Genomic DNA, 26418 nt, shown 5'->3' with positions numbered 1-26418 from the left:
TGATTTGGCACATGAAAAAAGTGCACATCAGTGTGAAATCCGAGGAAAGGCCCTTAGCACGTAAGCGTGTCTGTGACGTTACGTGCGTGGGTGTTTCCCTCATGACGTGTGTAAAGTGGTTCAGCGCGTGAAAAAAACTGCACGTCCGCGTGTGAATGCGTGTAATCCGAGGAAAGGGCCTACGCGTGTAAGTGACGCGACGCGCGCGGGCGTTTCCCTCAGCACAGGTTAAAGGTGAGCGGGGCCAGTAGTTCGCTGTACGTGACTTTCGTGGAGACTGACGTGTGTGTTGCTACTTCGTGTTGTTTCGCGCACCATCACAACTTCACAGCGGATCAAGGACGTATCTCTTCTTTTGGCGGGGTATTGGCTATGCGTGTTTTTCATCATCGCGTAGTCTGACGGTGAGTCGCGCACGCTATTTTTCCCACTACGGGTGCCCCTGTGTATCGCGTGCCCATTTTCGAGGTCATAGTAGCCTGCGTGACCCACGCATATGCGTTTTTCGTGTTACTGGGTGCCACCGCGTACTGCTGGAGGTTAATTCCATGCACGTAGGCTACAGGGGTTGCGTGCACGGTTTTAACAACGTTAATGCAGCAGATTCAAATGAAACTGTTTAAAGATAAGGCCGACACATATCAGGCAGTGGCCGAGATGGCAGCAGTCAGAGTAGCTCGTTACAAATATAGGAAAAGACGGGGAGGGGTCAACAAAAGAAAGGTAACTGTAATCGCTACCGCTGGTGCCGACTGGGATCCAGACAAATGGGATGGGGATATTTTTGATTCAACCAGTCTAGAATGTAGTTCTGCAGAAGAGTCTGACCCCAAACCATAGGTAAAACAGAATACAGTGGCGGCGAAGACTGTTAGAAGGCGGCGAGCCGGATCACACCCGCAGAATCCTGGTGGTGGTATGGTGGATTTAACCACGTTGGAGGATTACACACAACAGGAGGTTGGGGAATTATTACCCGTTTGAGGCAAAAATCAGGTGAAGCTTTATTGACATGGATGGTGAGACTGCTAGATGGGGGTGCTGCAGGCTTGTTGGTAGATTCTACTGATTCACCACGTTTTTTACCCCTGTCAATTGACACGAATGTACAGGAGGTCTTAAGAGCAGGACCGCTCCCTGATGCAAATGGTCAAGATACGCAGGTGTCTTTGCTGCACCTGATAGCCCAAGCATGTAACCATAAATACCCCATTACCACAGACTGGCCTAGTGAAGAAACAAAGTGGTATACATTGAGAGAAGCAATTCAAAAAGTCAGAGAGCATGCTATGAAAGAGGAGATTTACATAGATGCTCCTGATCACATGGGAGCCGTGTCGCTCTCAGTTTCAACTCGAAACATGGTGATTAGAACTGCGCCACCCGCATACAAAAGTATCATTATGACTTTGCTCGTAGGCATGACGGGCAAGGCTACTGATGAGGTAGCAGATGCCATTAGGCAACTTGCAGAGAGAGAGAGGGGCGTAGTGAGAGAAGAACTGAATGCAGGCGGCAAGATAGCAGAGACTCTCGAGTGTCCCGAAAAGACATGTTTCTGGCTTTGTTAAAAGATGGCGTGCCACATGAAGAAATTGATGGCATTGAAACCAGAGTAATGTATGAATTATACAAAAAACGAGGACTTGCAGCAAAAGAGCGCTATAAACAGGTTAAGAAACAAGTAGTCACCACACCAAAGGGGGATGCTTCACCTTCCGCTCCCCCTGCAGAAGAACAAGATGAAGGGTCTATGGGGACACCTTCCCCGTACCAACCGACATACGCTGATTTGAGAAAGGTGGTGAATGCAATGCTAGGGGCGGAGTCAAGTCACACTCATTCGAAGTTTGACTAGGGCTTCGGCCAAGCTCCGGCAGCGTCTGCCTGCATTAAAAGTGGATAGGCGGCATCATGTTGATGTTAAGATTTTTTGGGGGCCAGGAAATACACAAGGGGTGCGAGCATTGATAGACACCGGAGTGGAGGCCTCTTTGATTCATGGTAATCCGACACGATTTAAAGGCAAACAGTTCATGATCACAGGTTTAGGGGGAAAGGAGACCCCCGCAGTGCAAACGCGAGTGGAGATGAAAATAGGCAATTTAAAGAGGCAGAAATACCAAGTGTTGATTGTCCCCATACCTGAGTATATAATTGGTTTTGACATTTTGGAAGGGCTAACCTTGGCACTTGGCGGTAAAACGTACCGGTTTGGGGTGAGTGCATTGATTTGTACACCCATTACCGTAGGAAAATTGAAGATGCCCCCAGTGCAAGTGCCCATAGCAACCAAGCGGGTAGCAATGAAACAATGTCGCATTCCTGGGGGGCACAAGGAAATTTCAGACACCATCAAAGAGTACGAGGAGGCGGGTGTATTACGCCCTATTACCACATCATGGAACAATCCGCTCTGGCCCATTAAAAAAGGGGATGGGTCGTCGAGGATGACGGTGGATTACAGGGAGTTGAATAATCATACTCCTCCCTTGGTGCCCGCAGTCCCAGATGCTATTACTCTGATTGAAAATGTCCAAAAGTTCGAGTTGACTTGGTATGTAGTGATTGATTTAGTCAACGCATTTTTCTCCGTGCCAATTGCTGATGAGTGTCAAGAACAGTTTGCATTTACATGGGGTGGACGTCAGTACACTTTCACGAGACTACCCATGGGGTACATGCACAGTCCGACTATCTGTCACCGGCTGGTGGCAGAGCACTTAGACACGATACTGTGTTAACCTGACATACAAATCTCTCATTACATTGATGACATTTTGATTCAGGGCAAGGATGAGCACAGTGTGCAAAGTCAGTTAGATGTCATTATGGAAGGATTGACAAAGGAAGGGTGGGAGATTAATCCAAGTAAAATTAAAGGTCCAGCTCAAACAGTGATATTTCTAGGGATTCAGTGGCATCATGGGCATCGAGAAATGGTGCCAAAAGCTCGACAGAAAATACTTGAATTCACCACTCCAACGAACAAAAAGCAAGCTCAGCAGTCTATAGGACTGTTTGGGTTTTGGAGACAACACATTCCTCATTTAGGGCAGATATTGGGCCCCCTCTACATGAGGACACAAAAGAAATATGAGTTTCAGTGGGGGGAAGAGCAGCAGAGAGCCTTTGAGATGCCGAAAGACACTGTGAAGCAGGTGCTTGAATTATGGCCCTTAAAGGAAGGTGAAGTGGAATTAAATGTGTCTGTGCAGGACAATTATACTAACTGGAGTGTGTGGCAGAAACAAGACAGAAAACGTGTGCCATTAGGGTTTTGGTGTCGTAAGTTGCCCGATGCCGGTAACTCATATACTCCGTTTGAGAAACAATTGCTGGCATGTTATTGGGCTCTTGTTGATACTGAGCAAATGACAGTGGGCCATGATGTATTGATGAGGCCAGAAATACCAATCATGCAATGGGTACTGAGCTCTCCTAAAACACATAGAATAGGACATGCTCAAGAAGCCAGCATAATTAAATGGAAATGATACATTCAAGACAGAGCCAAATCAGGAAAGGGTGGAGTGGCAAAATTACATGAACAAGTAGCCAACATACCGCCCTCAGATTACATACCACCGGAAGTGCCTGAAAAACGTGAGTCTGCTGTGAAATGGGGAGTACCTTACAGGGATTTGACCGTGGAACAAACAGAGCATGCTTGGTTCACGGATGGTTCAGCCTGATACATGGGAACTGAGCGGTACTGGAAAACAGTGTCGTACAATCCCAAAACCAAAAAGATGTTGACAACGACAGGGAAAGGAAAGAGCAGTCAGTTTGCAGAACTTTACGCAGATTAACAAGCATTGAAACAAGAGACCCCTGGTCAATGTTATGTGTACACAGATTCATGGTCAGTGGCAAATGGATTGGCAGTGTGGTTGCCAACTTGGCAAAAGAATGGATGGAAGATGCATTCAAAAGAATTGTGGGGAAAAGAACTGTGGCAAGATATTGCAGAGATGTTGTTACAAAGTGAAGTCACTGTATATTACGTAGACGCGCATTGTGCCACAGATTCATTAGAACGTTGGTTTAATTATGTTGCAGATGAACACTCAGTGGATGCAGAGGCTCGGGAAGACGATATGGAGGGTTGGCCAAATGGGCTCATCAGAAATGTGGGCACCTTGGAGAAAAGGCTACTATCAGGTGGGCACAAGCTTGAGGCATCAGTCTTCCTTTAGAACTAGTGAAAACCATTATTTTGCAGTGTCTCGTGTGCCAACACCAATTGCATAGACCTATACCTCAAATTGTTCGAGGCACATTAAGAAGAGGAAAATTACCATGTCACATTTGGCAGATTGATTATATTGGTCCTATGCCAATCAGCAGAGGTTGTCAGTATGCATGCACTATTGTAGATACATACTCGGGGATATTTGATGGTTTTGCCGTGCAAACGTGCAACCCAATTGAACACCATCAGACTGTTAGACCAGATCATATTACATTATGGAGTGCCTTTACAGATTCAAAGTGACAATGGGTCACATTTCAAAGGCAAATTAGTCCAGGAATTTTGTCAGGAAAAAAGCATTGAGTGGATATACCATATACCCTACCACTCAGCTGCAGCAGGGCTAATTGAACGAATGAATGGGTTACTGAAAGAACGGTTGCGCAAATCTGGAGAGGGTAGTCTAGCAGGCTGGCGTGATCGTGTGTTTGATGCGGTGCAGGTGTTGAACAATAGACCTGTGTATGAACATGAAACTCCGTTGATGCGATTAATGACTCCTACTTTGCAGGTTCAACCCAATTCAGTCAGAAAAACACTATTGTACTGAGAAATTACACCAGGTTCTTTAACTCCCTATGGAGCAACCCCAGAGTCAGCAGGGGTAGACTTGCATTCTAATGAAGAAATCAGATTAGACCCAAGAGGAATAGTTGTAATTGAAACAGGGATTGGAGTACAGATTCCCCCAGAGCATATGGGATGGATTGCCCCTAGATCTGGCCTAGCATTGAAGGGAGTTCAAGTGTTGGGAGGGGTAATTGATGCTGATTACCAAGGCGAGATTAAAGTCATCCTAATGAATAGTGGCGATCAATTGTTATCAATCCACAAGGGTGATCGAGTGGCCCAACTGATAATCATTCCTATTAAGTTGTCCGTGATTAAAAAAGGGGAGCCTCCTACAGTGTTAACTACCCATGGGGATCGCGGTTTTGGCTCTTCAGACAGCATGATACCGGGTGCAAAGGTGTGGGTGGAACAGCCAAGTGCAAAAAAGAAGGTGGCTGAGGCGCGCACTCCCGGTCTTGGTCAATTAAACCTGTTGCAAAAAGTAAGTAGCTGGTTCACATCCCAAAACGGCTAGTATTCACAGGGTTAGATCCCTTCTGCTGCAAACCAGGTACTCAGTATTAACAGGGTTAGATCCCTCGGCTGCAGTTCTGTGGTCTGTAGTTGTTCTCCTCCTAGCGCTTTCTTATCTCAAATAATCATCAGGGAGGCTGTTAAGCAGGTGTGTCTTATTAGACTCAAAGGATTCTGGTAGCTGTAGTGGTCCACCAGTGCCAGCAGATGTCATTGCATCAGGCAAAGATCAAGTGGTTTTAGTCATGTAGCCTGGTAGAACAAAATGGCAATTTGTCCCCGCCGAAAAATGTTGCCTAAGAGAGTGATGTGCAACACTGATATCTCTTTTCTGGGTTTGCTTTGTAGATCCTGGGTCTGGTTGTTGTGACTGTGGCACTAAATGGACTCCCTTTGGACGGATTAAAAAGTCTTCTGTCACCAGTGAACAATGTTACATCTGTGCCAGTGATCAAGGGGATACTGATAGTGATGAATAATGTTGTCCCCAAGCAACCCTATGCCAGTGCCGACAAGCCCGCCAGACCGAAGACATGGATCCGTGAATTGCGACAAACACATCAGGAGCAAGTGAAAACAACCTTGATGCCCGTTGTACAGGAGCCCTTTGTAGGACGGAGGAAACACTCTCCTATGATCACTCAAGAAGAAAATATGTGGGTCTACTTAGCAGAGCAAGTGCTAAACATATCACATTTCTGTTTATCTGATGTACCCACTGCTGAAGCTTTATTGTCTACATGTTTAGTAGCGGTACCGACGCCTGTTCCGGTTTTAAAGCATATTTTCGGCGTCACACATAATGATTCTTTAGTTCAAGACTCAGACATTAGACAATCTTTTTCAGTCTACGAATATTGCCGCTTCTGCCAAGAAACCGACAAGAAATGGAGAAATTTGACACATGTAATCACGTACAATGTATCCCAAGGTGATGTATGTTATATTATGACGTGCAAAGCACAAGAAATTGGTAAATGCAGACAAATAGAGTTGACTGATCAATACAATCACACCACATTCGAGAGGAGACTGTGTTCACGAATGTCACGCAAATGTGCCAGTGTAAATAACACTATGTCTTGCAATCATACAGTGATAACTGCTAGTCATTTGAATCATGTGAAACTTCCAACAGGATGGCTCTTTTCATGTGGTAACATTACATATACTTATATTCCCACTAACATTTCTGGAGGTCCATGTGCTTTGACTCGATTAGGACTAATGATGTTTCCTTTACACTCAGCGATAACTTGTGGTAAAAGGCCAACTTTTGAATCTATGGGAATATCTCCTGACTGTGATTCACATGTACATTTGCTATTAGAAGCTGAGGTTTTAGCATTAACTCTTTCATTAGTAGGTGTTTGGGGTTTAGCTGCTGGAGGTTACAAATCTTTGATGAAATTAGAGTGTTTAGTAGTTAAGAATTTTAATCATACTTCGCAAGCTTTAGAAGAGTTGCTCCTTGATAGTCAAGTTATTAGAAAAGCTACTTTGCAGAATAGAGCTGCTGTTGATTACTTATTGCTGAAACATAATTTAGGGTGTAATGCCTTTGAAGGTATGTGTTGCTTCAATTTGAGTGACCACTCACGATCCATTGAAAGTCATATTAGAGGTTTGAGGGATCTCATTTCTCAAGTATCTCAAAATCAAAACAGAAACTGGTGGGATTGGTTATTTTCATGGATACCTGATATTGGGGGTACACTACGTTATATTTTTGCTTGCATTTTTATTATCTTGTCTATTATAATTGCTTGTTGTTGTTGCCTTCAATGTGTTCCCAATTTAGTTTTAACATTTCGTAGATTTCAGAGACCAGTTCCAGTGCCACCTGGCTACGGAAGATAAATATCCAAAGGGTGGAGATGTTCTGCTCAATTTATGCTTAGTTCAAAATGGTGTGGGAGCACAATGCATTCTGGGAGTGCTCGCAGCCATGTTGGATATTTACTTCACTCCGCAGTGAAAGGCTGCACACATTTTGCTGAAGTGTTAGATTCACAGTGCTGAGACAAACATGTTTTTTTCAGACTTGGTATGCAGTCAAGGCCATTCATTTTCTGCTGGGAAAAGCTAACGTTGTTATGACTCGCTACTGTTCTCCGTGGAGCATGTTTTTTCTGAGTTTTAGAGCAGGGAGGTCCTGCATTCCTTGGGGGGGAGCTCTCGATTGACCCAGCTGGCAACCAACGGCTGTCCCTCAACTGCGCAGGTGCAATTCCAGAAGATTCGAGAATTAAATCCTTTTTTTGGAGTGCCTATATAGGCTGAAACCTGGAGGGGTCAGGTGAGACTTCAGCCAGAGAAGGACGCTCCGTCTGGCCTTCCTGTGAGCTGTAGCACTCTCTTCCTGGCTGTCCCCCCGGAGTCTTCCAGCCGATTCTGGACGAGATGAGGACAAAATTTACGCTCACGGTAATGTATTTCTTGTGTTTTCTTTACTTATGGCCATGTTAGTTTTAGAGTTATTTCTATGTACCTGTAAGCTTTGAATAAATAGCCGTAAAGAGCTGATTATCTTCTAAAGGGTGCGTGGCTGTGAATTGTTGTGTCTGTCTGTTTTTGGGTCGAAGTATTTGCTCTAATTGCATTGGTGATTTATGGTACTTCTGTGCGCTTTTCAGAGGAGAGCAATACAGTCAGGGAGGTGGCCGGGGTGACCAAGGAGTAGGGAGACTCCAGAGTGTCCAGGGTGGCCACAGAGGGGGAGGAGGCAAGGGTGCGCCATTTGTGCACAATGTTGTGCCATGTGTCGGTGCAGTCATGCCACCACCCCCTTTGGTTCCGGGAGATGCAGCTACTGCATCTGGCCCTGGTGCCTGTGTGACTCGGCAGTCCGTTTCATCGACTTTCACAGGCCCAAAGGTAGTGGTAGCTGCAGATGCAGCGGTGGACACCACCACCCAGGCTCAGGGTCTGCCAGCGCAGGCTGCGTTAGCACTTGAGAAGTCCTTGGAAGATTTCCAACAGGGCAGGAGGGAAACCGTAGGTGCACGCAGGGCTTCCCTGACCGAGACATGTGTCCCTGGGGCAGTAATGTCATCTGCTGCCCCGACCAGCCGGGTGTTGGCAAGTGCAGGGGCAGATGCAGCCAACAACACCCCGGTTGTAAGTCTGCCAACCAGGACAGTCGTGGTCAATGACCCTGCCATAGCAGATTTTGCTGCGCAGGGTCCATTAGAGGGCACCCACCTGCCACTGATGCAAGTCAGGCCTTTGGTCATCCCTCCACCTGCCACTCCCTTGGCTCAATCCACCAGTGCCACTGGCCATACTGATCAGGGCGGCATTTGCCAGCCAGGGTCTGCGGCACAATCCAAGAGGAGGAAGGTTGCACCTGCAGCATAGACTGGGACCCCACACACAGCCACGACCTCCTGCATGTCGAGGAAGAAGCCTTTCTGCAACCAGGAACTGGACTTCCTCGTGGACTACGTGCGGGACCACAGCCTTGACATGCTAGGGAGGCCTAATTGTCAGACTACGGTTGCACACCGTGATACCCACTGGAAGCAAGTTGCGGCACATGTGAGTGCATTCGGCCATGAGGTGCGCACGGCGCAAGAGTGCAAAAAGTGTTGGAATGACCTCAAATGCAGCACTAAGGCTAAGCGTGCCTTAAATTACAACTTGACTCTGGTGACTGGCAGTGGGCCTGCACCTGAGGAGGAAGACTTCACTCCGCACGAGTCACTCGTTGCGGCGTTCATACCAACTGAATCGGTCGAAGGAGTGGGAGAGATGCCGGACTTTGATGCCCATTCCAGTGAGTGTTGCTGCGTGTTTGTTGAGGACATGTGTGTTTTACTTGTGTGATGTGTTGTGCATGACTGCCACTAAATGTCATATGTACATGGTTCTGATGCGCAAGTAATACAATGCTTCACTGATGCATGGCTGCTCTGCAGGATGGTGGACTTGTGGAGCGGACGGGGACTGTCCACAACACCACTATTGCACCCTACTCACATGCTGGTCACCAGGATGCTCCTCCGGTCCAAGTTCCAGCTCACTGACCCTTCTGCATGTAGCCTGGGGTGACCTTCCTGTCAGCCCTGGGACTATGTCATTGCATGACTGAAATGCATGTGTCCTCTGCCTGCATGTGGGTACTCCACGTAGGCATGCTCCCTTGCCCCTTCACCCCCCCTCTGCACCCCAATTTCACCTTTGCACTGGTCTGCTTGAATTTTGCCGTTGAGTACTTGCCTGTTCATGCGTCCTGTGTACATGCTAACTTCCATCAGCCAATCTGCCAGACATATGCTGTGGGGTACATCCTTTGAACTTGATGCAGGGTGTCTCACGTGGACTGTGCAGAGGTCAGATGCCCCGCAGGGACATGAGTGCCCATCCATGCTCCATGTGGATTCCATGCATGCCCCTATGTGTCCTTGACTGGATGATCATTGTAGTACGTGCCCAGGGTGACCTACATTGCATGGCATTTCATCAGTCTTCCCATGGCCACTGTGGCTCAGTCCTGCGTCGCGCACGTGTTTAGGGTTTGACAGTCTGTGTGGGTCACAGGCCTCAGCCTGTTTCATGGCCAGTGACTCTGTCTAACTGGTGTAGTGTCTTCTTCTCACGTGGGTGTACTCCTGGGGTTTCATGATGTGTCCTGCTTACTGTCCCATCATCATCTGCTGTGTTATCACTTGACTCACATGATGCAATTGAAGCTTGTCAACACTGTCTGTCAATACACAGGTCTATGGTCATTCTTTTGATGCCATGCAAGGCTTCCCTATATTTGCACTTGGGGGAGGGGTGGTTTGCTTGTAGCCATGCTACCCATTGCATGCACATTGCACGTGATGGCAGAAGTTGACCTTGCACTGCCTTCACATTTTCTGATACACATCATGAAGTACTTGTACATGTGGATAGTGAGTAACGCACAAATGTGCTGCACTGCATCGACTCACTTCAGAGCGATATAACACCCTTCTACATGCCTAATCACAGAAGCAATGTCAAGTTGACCCAGCATGCATGGCAGGTTCTCTTTTGTGTGTGACATGTCTGCTTCATGTGTTTGGTGTCTGTGTGATGTCTATGTGTGTTGTGTGCTTCTAACATGTGTAGTGACCTTTTTTATCTCTACTTTTCAGATGATGACGCAATGGAGCCAGAGGATGGTGTTGTCATGCCAGGCAGAGGGTTGTTATAACTACAGCAACCCGGCACAAGTGGGGGTAGTGGGGTGGTAGGCCACGAAAACCCACATGTGCTATAGTCCATCTTGTCTTTGGCTGGCAATGAGTCCAGCCCTTATGACCACTCTGACGTCCATGTCGAGTTGGATGTGCATCAGGTCCATATGTCAGGGGTGAGTGATTCTGATGTGGGCACTCCTCTGTCTGTGACACCTGCACTGATGGGTCAGACAGTCTTGGACCCTCCGCCTGTGGTGGATCGGGACGCAGGGTCACCCACCACACCAGTCACTGATGTGCCTGGGCCATCACGTCGACAGGGGCATGTAGTCATGCAGCCACGGGCGGTGCCAACACAATGAGGACACCCGGTCCTTGGGCCCCGCAGGTGTTAAGCCCAGCAACGCATTCGCCGCATGCAACCGCTGTATACTGAGTGGGAGCAAAACATGACTGCCAATTCAGAACGTCAGGGGGCAGCAATGGAGAACATCGCTGTGAGCATGGAGCGTGTGGCCCAATCCATGCTCCCCCCTGCTAGACAGGTGCTTCTCCAGCAGCAGGAAGAGCCAGACTAGGACGACGAGGTATCTCCCACATAGGTCGGGCTGTACAGGCATTGAGCCCATGGAGCTTTTTTGTTTCCTCAACATCATCGCATGTGGGTGTTGAGCAGCACCCTGTACCTTCCCCACCCTGGGTGCCTCCCTTCCCTGGGTCGTATGTGGCCATTTTTGATTTCTCTTTTAGTTTACGTAGTTAAGTTTCTATTTGCTAGTTAGTTTAATTAGGTCATGTAGGTTTTTGATAGTGTAATTAGTTAATATAGTTTAAAATTGCTTGTCTGGTGTGCTTTCATGTGACGGTGTGGTGATTTGTGGCTTTTGAAAGGATCCACTGTCTGTTCCAGCTGGTCCCTTCAAGCTTGTCTCGTGTATGTGTTTGCAGCTTGGGGTCCTGACTCACATAAGCCACTCCTGCTTCCCTTATCCATGGGCTTGCAAGGATGGTTTGGTGTAACAGCCTATTACACAAGGGCTTAGGAGTGTCATATCTGTGGCATGTCTGTTGCTGTACTACTTGTGTTGACACCCCTATTGGGGATGATAGGGGTGATTTTGATTGCAGTTCTTCCTATGCTAGATGGGTAGATTCATGATTCATGTGTGCATTAATTGCTATACATTGTGTACTGTGTTTCTTATCTTTGCTGTACATGTGCTTCATGCAATTCATGCTGTAGACAGTGGCTGACACACTTTGCCTGGGAAAGTTGCACTGATGGAGTGATTTCAGATGTACGTCTCTGACATGGTCCACTCATGACATGCCTGAGGAGACACACACAGGGATATTCATGCATTAATCATGTGTTTTCTGCCCTTTCTGCAGGGGGATGAGCCTCCAGACCACCTTTCCCAGCAGACATGGCCCATTGGATGTCTGGAAGCTGGCCACGTTTGGTGGTGCAGACATGCACATGTGTGCGCAGGCAGAGCCACAGGGATTGTGCTCACACATCATACAGAAGCTGACGTGTTTCAAGGAACTCCAGGAAAGGTGAGCAGCACAAGGGGGCCACACCGCAGCCAACCGTCCACCAGGACAGTTGCACATGCATGCTAAGTAGCACCACTGACGATGAGCTTGGACAGATATTGGTGTTGAAGGGCACAGTACAGCTAAGATGCGTTGGTGGAGTAATGGGTAGTTGATGGGAAAGTTCTCAGGGGCACCTGCAGGGGCAGTGGCACATATCCTCCGGTCCAACATGGTCCATTGAGGCTGTTGTATTAGCCATGTAGCGTTCCAAGACAGGGAAAGAAGCAGCTCACAGGGACAGACAGCGAGGGACAGACTCGTGTGCAGTGCATTTCATTTACAGGTTTGAATTGCCACATGCACTACTTACTTTATTTAGGTTATGCTGGAATACGACTTGTACTGAAGTCGTACCTTGCTAAATGCGTCGCGATGCTTACCCAGGGAACATTGGATGTTGTGTGAATCTTGACACATTGGTCTTACATTTGTCACGCACCCACCGGTGCATTGCTTACTGCATTGACTGTGTGTGAACAATCACGGGGGGAATCTTAGGTATGGGTACGAAGCACCACACCAGATAGTTTGTAGAATATCTTGTTACTTTGGGGCATGCATGGTGGTGTGTGTGTGTGTGTTATGGGCACGCAGAGATTAGTGACTCTGGCTCTCTTTGCAGCATTGAACTGCTCATGTTACCGGAACTGAGAGTGCGCAGGCAGGAGGCCAGCACTCACCCCAGAGATAAGTTTCTCTTTGACTTCAATTTGAGTAATTTGGTACTATGTGCATGATGTACACGTTTGGTCTGATTGTGTATGTGTTAATGTGATTATTATGTTTTTGTACATTCCCTACTTTTCCTTGTCAATCCTACTCCCCTCTCCTACCCCTCATTCCGGTTATCCAGTATACCAATGCCTGTCCTGACTGCACATCCCTGACCCTCCTTCCCCACCAGGGTCTCAGAGGCCTGTGTGAGTTTGACCTTGCAGGCACCCAGACCACGGTGGGAGCTGTTGGTTCGTGCCACTCCTGCGCCTGTACACGGGAGCTGTGACAGTACACATCAGTTTGTGGTGCATTATTCGATATTATGTACCACCCATGGTACACATCCTGTTGTGACATTGTTTTACTGTGCTACCTTGGTTGTTACATCATTGTGCTAGTACTTGGGCTTTGTGGCGTACTGCTACTTCAAGTCATCTACTGGAGGCTCTTCTGGTTTGTTTTGCTGCTTGTAGGTTTTTTGCTTGGCTTATGTGTTGGCCTGCTTTGAGTTCTCTTTGATTTGTTGTTTTTGCAAGTCAAGGTGGCCTCTGAGGGTGCTGGACACTTTTTACATGCAAGGTGGACGATTGAGACAAAGGGCAAGGGTGATCCTGTGGCCAGGTGAACTTCAAGGATGAGGGCTACATACCCCATGTGAGCTTTTCAGTGGGTCATGGTGTTATGTGAGGGAGGGGGGTATTTTGTTGTTGGACAGTTTTCTTGCCCCACAGTGTGATGGGCACCCTGACATTGTAATTGTGGTATCCTATGTACATGATGTATTCTGCTGATCATGTGTTGTGTTTACCTTTCAGGTGTGAGGGTATAGTTATGGTTTGACATGCTGGGGTGTACACATGGGCGATGTTCACATGTGATGAGGACACTGATGGTCACTTGATTGCACATGCATGTATTGAGTGCATGACCCTACTGACACACCCACTCGCACTATGAACCAAAACATGTACAACCATCCTTCCATGTCCACATGTGCACACAGTTAGCCTTGTGGGGAGCACTGTGTCCCTGCAGCACATGATCTATGACCATTTGTGGATCCTGTACATGCGTGATTTGTTTTATTTATTTAGTTTGGGAACAAGAGGAAGGGCGTCCTACCACATTAATTTACATCAGACGATTCCTGCATTCCTTATTTACTGCAGAAGTAAACTTCATTTGACATACTAAGTATCAACAAGTTTGTAAACTCATAATTAAACGAGAAATAAATACACATAACGTGATGAAATTGACTTTTAGACTGCTTAGTTCAACTAAATGTCAAAGACGAAGAATGGAATGAATTTAATCAACCATAACATATAATAGTTTTATATGAACAACACATCCCCACTTATTTTGCAAACATATTCAAATAGAAACAACACACAAATAGATTGGAAACATAATTCAATTAGTTACCATACCAATTTGCAATAACATGACATGAGATCTGAACAATTGTTTCATAAATTGTCGTTAAAGAAACACAGATAAAACGTGAAACCGTAGGTGATGAACCAGAGTGGGTTTTTTACAGATACAAATACATTATACCTGCTATTTTCAAGGTATACTAAATATTCTGCGGGAGGTAACCAAGTCTATTTAGTTTGTCATTTTCATGTGATGCTCAGGGTGTGCATCACACACAATGACTGGTCACTATGCTGTGTGCTGAGCAGTGTGTTGCAGGAGATGGACACAGCACACGTATTATGCAGTGTTTATTTTGCCGTGCACAATGTGCATGTGAACAGGCATTCAGTGTTTTGTTCAAGCTACAACTGTTATGCATTTGGGTATGACTTGCTTTGTGTGGGAGGTTGTTGGTCAGTAATTTCATCTGATTCCATGTCAGGCATCATTGTCTGACACGTCTTTGCATTTTTCACATGTCAATGTGTACATTATTGTTATTGTGTTGGTGTTTTGCTATTGCTTGCCATGTCATGTTGTGGTTTTGCTGGCTTTGTGTGACATACCAGTGATTGTCATGGCCTGTTTTGCAAGTCTGTTTGATACACACCTTGCATGTGTACCTTTTGGTCAGACAGGATTGGTTTGGTTTGAGTAGCTAGGGATGCACACAATGTGGCACTTCCATGACAACATTCTCAAGGTGGTAAGGTTGTGACAGTTGACTGTCTCTTTTTCATCATCGATTGTCACCTGGTATGTGCCAGGCCTGTGTGCACTCCGCAGGGGTGGGAGTTTAGGTGAAAAATGTGGCCACAAACTGGGTCCGGGCTGCCTCGCCACTTATCCTATCCCCTCCCATGGGCAGCGCCTGTGTTTGGGGATGTCGGGGCACCACCATGTCCACCGGTATGCCCTGCCGTGTTGCAACATTGTGCAGGACACATGCTGGCACAATGATCCTGCACACTACTGGGGTGCATAGAGTAGCTGGCCACCCGAGCGGTCAAGAGAGCGGAAGCATGACTTGAGCACTCCGAATGTGCACTCCACTATGGCCCTGGTTGCAATATGGGCAGCGTTGTATCTTACCTGGGGTGGTGTGGAAGGGTTCCGGATTGGCGTCATTATGTGGTTGCTCAGAGGGTAGGCACTGTCCCCTGGAGAGGTGATAATGGTTGTGATTATTGGGGTTTGTGTATTTGTCTGTGTGTGACATGCATGCATGTGCACGGGCATTCGTACTCACCTAGGAGCCATGTGTCGCCATGCTGCCCAGCTTCCAGGGCCCGGCTCAGGATGGACATTCTGTATATGAAACTGTCATGGGTGGAGCCAGGGTAGTTTGCATAGACAGAGGTGACGATTCTCTTGGCATCGCATACCACCTGCACGTTGATGGAATGCCAGTACTTGCGGTTTCGGTAGATGTGCTCAGTGGCCCTAGGTGGACGTAGAGCCACATGGGTGCAATCTATGGCACCAAGCACTTTGGGGAAGTGTACCACACTTTAAAAGTCCTGGACAATGGCCTGCCTTTCTGCGGGTGTTCTGGGCATGTATATGTGCCTGCGGACTGAGATGGCAATTGAGTCAATGGCCATGGCCAGTGATTTTTCACCCACGACTATATATCTTTAAAAAAAATGTGTCCACGGGTACCGAACTACACATGCCTGCGGTTATCTGTAGTCCTTTGTAATCTCTGATATAGCAGCGAATAACGGCAAAAACAGCCAGAAAAAATAATTATTCCCTTCCTCCCCGAGGCCATCACCAAGTGCCCTCTGCCAGGTCCCACAATTCCTCAGATAGCCTCCTCACATCCCCTGCCCTCTCCCTTTCACCGCAGAGCACACGTTACTTCTTTGACGCAGTTTGCTTTTTGATGTCGGCTATTTGCAGCTATGGACGAGGCTACAGAAAGCTTTTTGTTGCAAACTCGGTCCCTGGACCCCCTCCACTCCCAAAGTCCACTCAGCGCTTTCTAGCCATCCCCCCACCTATAGCCTGATGGCATTTGTATGTTTTTTTTACCTGCACATAGCTTTTTACTGCATTTCATTTTCCCATTACCTCGGCTATAGCCGCGAATATCTCTCACATCGAGAGAAAAACAAGATGGCGGTTGTTTCATTTCCGAAAACCATGATCCTGCAATGCACCATGGGAGATATAACTATCATTTTTGGGGAAGGGGGCACCCCCTGCTCCATCAAATTTTAAAATAACTACGGCACAGGATAACCCCAAATCATGCATGGATCGCTAGTCAACGCTTCATGCCCAAGTTGCTTCAGACCTCCGTCCAGTGGTTTAGGCTGTTTGCTTTGACAAAAATGTACCTTTTTGTCTATGGGAAAATGAATGGGAAGTAGGCTGCACTTTTGGAGAAAATAACTTGACGCTTAATGACTTTTTGTATTTTTCAACAAATCTTTACAAAACTTTGCAGTCTGGAAGGCGGCACAAGCATTTAATTACTATAATATGTCCCTTTAACAAAGTGTTTTCATTGAATTTCATAGGTTTTTATTAGTGCAACTTAACCATAACGTGCCTTTAACCAAATGTTTTCATTGAATTACCTAGGTTTTTATTAGTGCAACTGAACCATAACGTCTCTTTAACACAGTTTATTTAGTGAATATATATATATATATATATATATATATATATATATATATATATATATATATATATATATATATATATATATATATATATATGCACAGTAGTGGCTGTGTAGTTATGGTTAAGTTGCTAATCCCATAGGAAGAGCACTTTTCGGGTGGCTTATAACTTTGCTCCCCCCGGACAAATCCTCACCAACCTTTGCAAAAAACGTATATGGCCCACTCTGAATTTTTTTTGCAAAGTTTGGTGAGGTTTAGTTCAGGGGGGGCGCAAAGTTATAGGGGGGTCCCAAAACTTCTTTTTTCCCATAGACTGAATGGGGAAAAAACTTTGCTCACGCCTACAGCCCAAACCGCTGACGGATTTTCACCAAATTTGTGGCAGGAGCAGCGGCTTCGTCCCGAAAGCGTGCTTTTGTAAATTTGGTGAAAATCCATGCAGTAGTTTTTTAAAAACGACCAAAAAGTAGGTCATAAAAAATTAGTGATATTTATGTCCGCTCCGTGGACAGTGTCCTGATTGGCTAATCGACTTGCGTCATGTCCACGGACATGTGATGTGTTCGCTGATTAGATGGTGAAGAGTGTGAAGGGCATCAGATTTTTGGAAGCGCCCGCCATCTTGGATCCCGGACAGCACGGTGACAAATGGTAGAGAAATATAACTTTGGCAAATGTGTTGGTGTGTAAGAGCGTTTGGGGAGGGTAGGGGAGTAAGAGATGGGTCAAATGCTGTATTTATTTAAGTGTCAGGCACCCCTGTTGTGTTCATCATGTCTGCGGAAAGCCGCGCTGTCCGGGATGTCCCTACATGCCAAAATGGGGGTGTCCTAAGGACCGTATCCCTGTCTGTAGTGCCTGTATGCAAGTTGAAACTGTTCTAAGAACATGCGCTGTGTCCGGGATGTCCGTAATGGGCAAACGGGGGTGTCCTAAGGAAACTGTTCCTGTTGTACTGTTCGCAGGCAAGTTGAAACTGTTCTAGGAACAGGCCTGTGTCCGGGATGTCCGCATTTACTGAAAATGGGGTTGACACTATTCCTGTCCGTACTGTACGCTAGCAAAATAAAACTGTTCTTAGAACACTTTAGGTGTACGCAGACATAAAAAATGCCCATGCTGAATCATTGAGAAGTTTGATTCTATGGGTGTGATCTATCGGTGTGATATGCTGCGGTGATTGTGGCCAGGGCCTAGAGTCTTGGGTGCATGGCCAAAGGCCGTAGGCCATCAAATATTTGCAAATCTACAGTTTGTGTTGTGTTTGATTTGTATAGTTTGTATGTGATGTTTTAGCTACGTCATGTCATTAAGATTGTAGAGTTTGGTAACAAGCACTGCAGTATAACATATCCATGGAAGCAAACATTTTGTATTGTGGTGTATGGTTAGATGTTTGCTTTAATGGGTGTGTTATGGAGCAGTATTTATGAGTTGTATGTATTATAATATACTTACTGTTTGATTTTTTGTGATTGGGTATATTTTTTCATGACGTGGGTAACTGGAGCAGATATTCTTTTTCAATTTCTGTGATAAAATAAAAGATCATGTTAGTGTAAGTAGGTTATAAAGACTTATTATATAGAATAATAGACATGTTTGCTTTATTTTGACCCTCAAATTTAGTACTTTACAAACCAGTGTACTGTGCTATTGGCTCCATTTCTGTGTTTGTTGCTTAAATCATTGGGTCTGTGGGAAAAGAAAAAAATCCATATTGGATTAAAAAAAACTTTTGTGTTATGCTACAGAACATTTTCTTCTTTGTTTTTAGTGTTTACTTGTTGTTTCTGGCTAATATTCTATCTGTTGATTGTTGCAGATTGTTAGATACCTGTTGTCATGTTGTAACTGATTATAGTTTTTTATTTATATTATTAACTTTGCTAATATACCTGTTGGGTTGTTGCAGATTCTTGGGGCAGTTAGATACATGTTCATCTATTATAACTGATTATTTCTTTTTATAATTTAGTGGTGTTGATTGATCTATTTGTTTTTTGCAAAATCTTGGGGCAGTTGTGGATACCTCCTGGCGTATTCTAACTGTTTATTTCTTCTTATAATTTAGTGGTGTTGATTTATCAGTTTGGTTCTTTCAGAATTTTGAGGCAGTTAGATACCTGTTGCCATATTGTAACGGTTTACAGTTTTCTAATTGAAGTTTTATTAATGTGTATGCACAGATTAGTTATTACATTTTGGTTTTAAGAATATTGAATACGAGTTTATAAGGTTTGCTGGTAATCTTTGCTTTAGAGTAATGGTATTATCATTACATTCGAACCATCCACAATTCTTTTTTATATATGCAGTGTAGTGACCTGCATTGGTTGTGGCCCCTGCATGGTAGATTATACCTATTGTTGTGAAGGTTGTCTTACCAAGTGATACTTGACCATGTGTGAATCCACTCAGCTTGCAGATGTTTTTGGTACCATCTGCATTGTAACATAAAAACATTAATATTATGTATTTACTATGTGTTTGTATTTGTAAGGTGGAGCGATTATCTGAATTGCAGGTAGTACATAATCTGCCATGGTTTGCATTTTGTGCACGTTTCTGAAATGGAACGGATTCACAGTTAGGTATTGATATATACACAGAGCGTTCATTAGGGATTTGTTCCTGTGCCACATTGTTGCAAAGAGTGCATGTATGTTTCCAAATGTATGAAATCTGAAAGATTTTCTTTACAGGTATATTTTTGTTTTCCAGTACTTGTAGTAAGTACATTAGACATTCTTGTGGATCTTCTTGTGAGTTTATAGTGAATTTCACCATTCCAGCACAGTAGTCCAATGCTTGTCTTATTCCATGAAAACTATATGTGTTGTCAGGATTGTTGGTTGCATTTCTATGAAGTACTAACATTTGCAAACACATCTGCATTGTCTAAGTAAATGATGTCAATAATTGGTGGCAATTGAAATATAATATTTATTGCTACATTTGCGTAGCAATTTACACCAGTTACATTTGAAAATTTAAATGGACCAGATAGGTCTGTGTGCAAGTCATTTCTTTGGAGTGTGTGTTGCTTCTTTGAAGAAGTATCTGAGTTACTTTGAGTAGTACATTCTTCTTTGGTTGTAGTAATTTTTTAAAGGCATTTGATTGAGAAATTTGCTCCACAGACAAACTGGACGTACGTGGTGTCACACCATGTACGTCCAGTTTGTCTGTGGAGCAAATTTCAATTATTGGTTGCATTTCTTTTTTCAACATTGTTTCATTGAATTTGGAACAGCTTGCCAGAGTTGGCATCAAGGACATACAAGTGACATGTTTGTGTGCTAATTGTTAAATGACATCAGTAGCACATGAGTTATGGCCATAAAGTGCATGGATGTGCCGGGTTTTTAATATTGCTTAGATTGGAGACCATGCTCACCTCATCTATTAGCAGCATTTTCATTTGTTTTAAAACTGTGCGTAATTCCATTGCAGCTTCTGTAGAAAGTTTGTAATATTCTAATTTGTTTTGTTGTTCTACTGGAAGGAGTAGTAATCGGTGTAAAGTGGCAGCGCCTATGTTGTAGGCAGCTAAACCTGTGGGGGCAGTTACAACAGCTGACCGTCTGTTGTTTGTCAATTGTTGAAGGAACTTGCTGATGATTTTGATTAAGAATGTTTTGCCTGAACCAGCTTCACCACTGACATATAGTACTATAGGTTGGTAATTTTGGAAAGTACATTCTTTATTTTCATGTTGTACACCATGTGCAATTTCTTTTGTTACTTCTTGAAAAATGGTATGCTGCTCTTTGTTTAGTTTTGATAGCAGTACAGTTAAGTCTTCTGCATCTTCTTTATAGTGACACATGGGGCCTCATTACACGGATGGCGGTAGGGATTTACCGTTACCGGTAATGGAATACCGGTAACGTTAAATCCCCATGCGGATCACGACCCGGCACACCGCTATTAGCGGCATCGCAAATTACGGTGCCACTAATAGTGGGCAGGCCGTGTGCGCGCGACCCTCCATCCCGTAAATTACGCCATGCCGCTATTAGCACAGCATCACAAGGCCAGTGGACATGCTAATAGCGGCATGGTAAATCCACCCAAACCCCTTACCGCCATGGTGCTAATACCGGCATCGCGGACCACCCGTTAAGAGGAATGAGCAGTGTTCCCACCTGCCACAGGTGGACACAATCAGCACAGGTGGAGGCAATGGAGACTGTGGCAGCTCAAAAGGAGCACACCACACCCCTTCCCACACCCCTTCCCACACAAAGATGGTTCCAATACTGGCAGCAATACATAGCCTGGGGGACCTCATTGCAGCGCAGCTGATACTACAACAGGCAGCACAAAGGAGACGCAGGAGGAGGAGGAGGAGGAGGAGGAGGGCAAGACAGGCACAGCAAGCACCACAACGGCACCTATTCATACCACAGAGGCACCCACCAATCCCCAGGATCAGAGCCAGTCCATTCAACCTAACCCCTGAGCAGATACACACCCTGTACCGTCTGGACAGGGTTACCATCACCAGCATCGTGGACATGATCCACGACGACATTGTGAGCCTCATAGACATCAGAACTGCCATCCCCCCGCTACTGAAGGTGGTGAGTGTGCTCCACTTTCTGGCCACAGGCACCTACCAGCATACAGTGGGACACATGCATGGCATCTCACAACCAGTATTCTCACGCACGCTGAACCAGGTACTCGATGCACTCCTGAAGCATGCACCTGAACACATATCCATGCCACGGACTGCCCAGGAGATTGCAAACACAAAAGTTGGCTTCTATTCACTGGCAGGCATCCCAAGTTGCATTGGGGCCATCGACTGTACACATGTGGAATTGGTGGTCCCACATCACAATGAAGTAGTGTACCGAAACAGGAAGCAATTCCACTCTATCAATGTCCAAATGGTATGTGACGCCAACAAGATAATCACACATTGCTGTGCCAGATTTCCAGGATCAACACATGATTCCATGGTCTGCACATGGCAACGTGATTGGGGGGGGGGGAGAGAAACATACTGCAACTGGGAGTGATTGGGGGGAGATACATACTGCAACTGGGAGTGATTGGGGGGGAGATACATACTGCAACTGGGAGTGATTGGGGGGGATACATACTGCAACTGGGAGTGATTGGGGGGGAGATACATACTGCAACTGGGAGTGATTGGGGGGGGAGATACATACTGCAACTGGGAGTGATTGGGGGGGGAGCTACATACTGCAACTGGGAGTGATTGGGGGGGAGATACATACTGCAACTGGGAGTGATTGGGGGGGGATACATACTGCAACTGGGAGTGATTGGGGGGGGGAGATACATACTGCAACTGGGAGTGATTGGGGGGGAGATACATACTGCAACTGGGTGTTGACTGTCGTCCGTAGGAGAAATGGACATACAGATGTACACCAATGTGCATCCGCGAAGGCCACGATGTACTTGAGAAGAACCCACATGCAATTTGAAGCTGCACAACATCGACAACAATGCAGGTTGCTAAATATCACACATCCATCCACATTGAACATCCTACCACGCCACATTTCACACGAATCTGCAACATGGCGTCAAGATAGTAATACACAATCAGCGCAGCACAACATCAATCCAGCAATGCGCACTTGAATGCATGCAAAGGGATCACCCCTAGACATAGCACTGAACCACACACCTATAGCACCACTGAAGTGATGCCTCACAGCATGGCCACATTGGTGTCAGAATGTCAGTACACTCGCAGTGTGTTACCAAATTTGCCTGGGACAGGGACACTTAAGACCTGGCCTCACCCAGGACATGTCAAATACTGTTGGAGGCATTAATGTTGCATTACTACTTGCAGGGTCAACCTCCCCCTTGCACGTTGCTGCCACACAGACCATCTGCATGTATGCTGTCAATTCAGTACTTGAATCACAATGCAATGTCAATTAGTGTGATGTGAACAGGCCGCTCTTGAGGTGAACAGTAACAGGACCCTGTTCATTCCCCCATACAGGTGATGCGGGCTATCCCCTGAAGACCTGGCTCCTCACACCTGTACGGAACCCACAGAACAGGCACGAGGAGGAATACAATCGTGCACATACCCGTACCCGCATCGTGATCGAGCAGACTTTTGGACTTTTGAAGTCACGTTTTAGGTGCATTAGCAGGTCTGGTGGTGCTCTCCTGTATGGACATGAGAAGGTGGCCAAGATCACCATGGCATGTGTCATGCTGCACAATATCTGTATCAGACGGAATGTGCCACTGCCCCCTGACGTTGAAATAGAAGCACCTGATGAGGATGATGATGGTGATGAGGACGGAGGTGAAGGGGATGCAGGTCTTGCAAGAGGGGATGGGCAGGAGGGACGTGCTGTGAGACAGCATCTGATCAACCAAATATTCTGAGGAACATGTTTTCGTACTGTCACATGGTAATGGGGAGTAATGCACTGGTGTATGTTTTCGAGCACACAATGGACCCTGTCCCCAATAAAGTACACACACACAATGAAGTTGTCCAAGCCAGTGTTTAGATCAGAAACCAGTGTATTGAGTAACATTAAGGTGTGAAAGTGCAAGTCCCAAAACATCCCACCACCCTTCCCCCCACCCCCACAACAGACCCATAACACCCTTCCCCCCACCCCCACAACAGACCCATAACACCCTTCCCCCCACCCCCACAACAGACCCATAACACCCTTCCCACCCCCCCACAACAGTCCCTCATGTGTTTGCCAAGTTTGCCCTGGCCTATGCACACATAGGGATCTCTATCGACCCCCTATTTTCAATAGTCCTCGGGGGGATTCAGAGGGTTGGCAGATGTGCGCCTGGTGGTGCGCGTTGAGCGACGGAGGGGGCTTGTTTGTCTCGACCCAGAAGATGAGGATGGGGCAGACTGGCCTTGTTGGGAAATGTGGCGGTCCATAGTGTCAGCCATGCGTACCAGGACCTCCCTGAGCCTCCCTATCTCATCGCACAGCCTGTTGGTGTTGGCGTCCATCCGCTCTGTGGAGTGCCTCAACACCTCCACGATGTTCTCACTGCGATTGGCAGCCTCCTCAACATGCTGGCCAACCAGCACAGACAGCTCTTATTGGCGCTGCAGGATGGTGGTCAATTTGAGGCCAGTGCTGGGTGACTGTGCACTTGAGGCTGTGCCCTCGGATGCATCCACTACAGCAGGTGATGCCAACATGGGGGACATGATTGCAGGGTTGGTGCCCTAACTGTGGAATCAGACGCAGGGGTCTGGAATGGCACTGGCTCTGGTGATCCAGGGGGGCTTGGGGTGTGCATCTCCATGGCCTGGTCTAGGGTGTCCTCCAGATCGGATAGGGGGGCAGTGGCGGCTGCCTCACCAGTGGAGCTTGCCGCAGCTGATGGTGGGCCCTCGGTGGCTGGCATCGGTGCGGGTGGGTTCACCACCGGTGGTGGGGCCGCAGTTGGTGGTGCAGCTAGTACTGCCGTGGCAGTGGCACTCCAACGAAGTTTGGCACTCGTCTGGTGGGGCCTGCCCCCCTTGCCCCTTGATGTTGTTGGGGTATCCGCCGGCTCCTGTGCCCTTGGCCTCTTGCATGTAGCAGTTGCCTGTGTTGCATCAGCGGCATCCTCCCCATCTGTATGTGAGCCTGTCAGGGACGAGACGGGGGATGGCATTGGTTGCGTTTCAATATACTTGATGCAGATTACATGAATGATGCAGTTGTGGCAATTGGGACTTAGTGGTTGTGGATGCAGGTGATGTGCCAGTTCAGTGCCTCATCCATGCATGGTTGTGTTTGGGACTTGTCTGTGGTGTTGTGTGCATGTGTGTGTGTGTGGGTCTGACACAGGCATGGTGAGGGATGGATGCATGTGTGGATGTGTGTCCATGCATGAGAGGAGTCTGTGCTCACATATGGGGGGTACAGTACATTCACATCGCATCCTGTCATGTGTACACTCACCTCCATCAGAAGTGGTACCCACGCCGAGCTCCATGCTGCCTACTCCCTCTATTGACTCGAAGGCAATCATGTTAGCGCACGTCTCCTCCCATTCCTTCATCCGGATTGGGGATCCATCTCCACCAGCACTGGCAATGCGGTGGTTCTCAGCCAGGATGCCCCTCACCCGCAGCCTGAGGTCATCCCACCTCTTCCTGCATTCGCGCACAGTGCGCGTGCTGGTGCCCACTGCACTGACTTTGGCAGCGACCTCCTCCCAGATGGCTTTCTTCCTCAACAGGGTTGGCCGGCGCATGTCATTCGCGAAGACCACCTCAGCATTCTCCGCAAGGGTCTGTGTCAACATCACCAATTCCTCATTGGTGTATTTTTCTTTGCGCTGCCTGTCAGTTGATTTCTTGAGTGCCTTAGGCATGATGCAGGTGTCCACAATTATTTGGCACGGCTCATGAATCAATACAGGTCCAGGGGGCAGAGGATGGCAATGGATTGTGTTTTTAAAGATGGCCGCCGGGCTCTTTCCCGTTCCGGCGCGATGACGCTATTTCATGTTCCGCAATTTTACGGTCACCGCTAATAGCGGTGACCGCTAATGGCGGTCACCGCAATTTGCATGTAGCGTGAGGGCGGAGGTGCTATCTGCACTTTCGTCAAAGCCGGTAAGGGACTTTTTTGGGACTTTTGCGGCATGGCGGTAGGGTCATTACCGGCATGGCGCTATGCTCGTGTCCGCGTACTCGTAATGGTACGTAATTAGCGCCCTCTTACGAGGGCGGACACGTTAATAGCGCCATGCCGCTAATATGCGGTTTTTAGCGCACAACATGAAATGAGGCCCATGGTGTTTTCTACTTCTGCCATAGCTAATTCTGCGTCATTTGCTATTAGTGGCTGTCCCAGTGGTTCTTGGCTTCCTGTTACAGGAGGTTGACTACTGTCGGGAGTGTCCTTATCTAGTTGAGCCTGGAGTTCTTCTTGGAGTTGCTGTTCGTTGTGCAACATTGTTTAGTACTGTGTAAAGTTTACATCGGTTAGAGTGCTTTCATTGGTATTACCCAAATTGACCTTTTACAATTGACCTAATTATAGTGGTCCTAATAGACCTTCTGCACAATTGACCTTCATATTATTTTAGTTATTTTATATAAGTATTGGGTTGGTTTTGGTTTATAAATATTATAAGGGGATTGGGTGGGGGGTTGTAGGGGGTTTTGGATTGGGTGGGGGTTGGGGGGGTGTCCCCCCACATATATGTCCTAATTGACCTTCTAAATTAGGTCAATTCTCCCGAGGTCAATTCTCCCGAGGTCAATTGTGAAAAGGTCAATTAGTATACAACCCTTTCATTTACTTTGAAAGCGTCTTCATAAGAGTCATAAATACCTGGTATCTCTTCTTCTTTTCTCCATGGTTTAAAAAGTTGTAGCAGGGACATGTAATATAGTTCTTTAAGTTGAGGAGTTTTTAATGACAATTTTATATCATTAAGCTTCTTTTGGTAAGTTTCACTTAGCTGCCTTCACAATTTGTCACTCTGTATCTACCTTTATTTTAATCGGGTATTATATTCTTTTTGTATG

Source organism: Ambystoma mexicanum, chromosome 7q, assembly GCF_040938575.1.
Source record: "Ambystoma mexicanum isolate Mex_15411 chromosome 7q, UKY_AmexF1_1, whole genome shotgun sequence".
Classification (NCBI taxonomy): Eukaryota; Metazoa; Chordata; class Amphibia; order Caudata; family Ambystomatidae; genus Ambystoma; species Ambystoma mexicanum.
Note: the sequence above shows the minus strand (reverse complement) of the source record.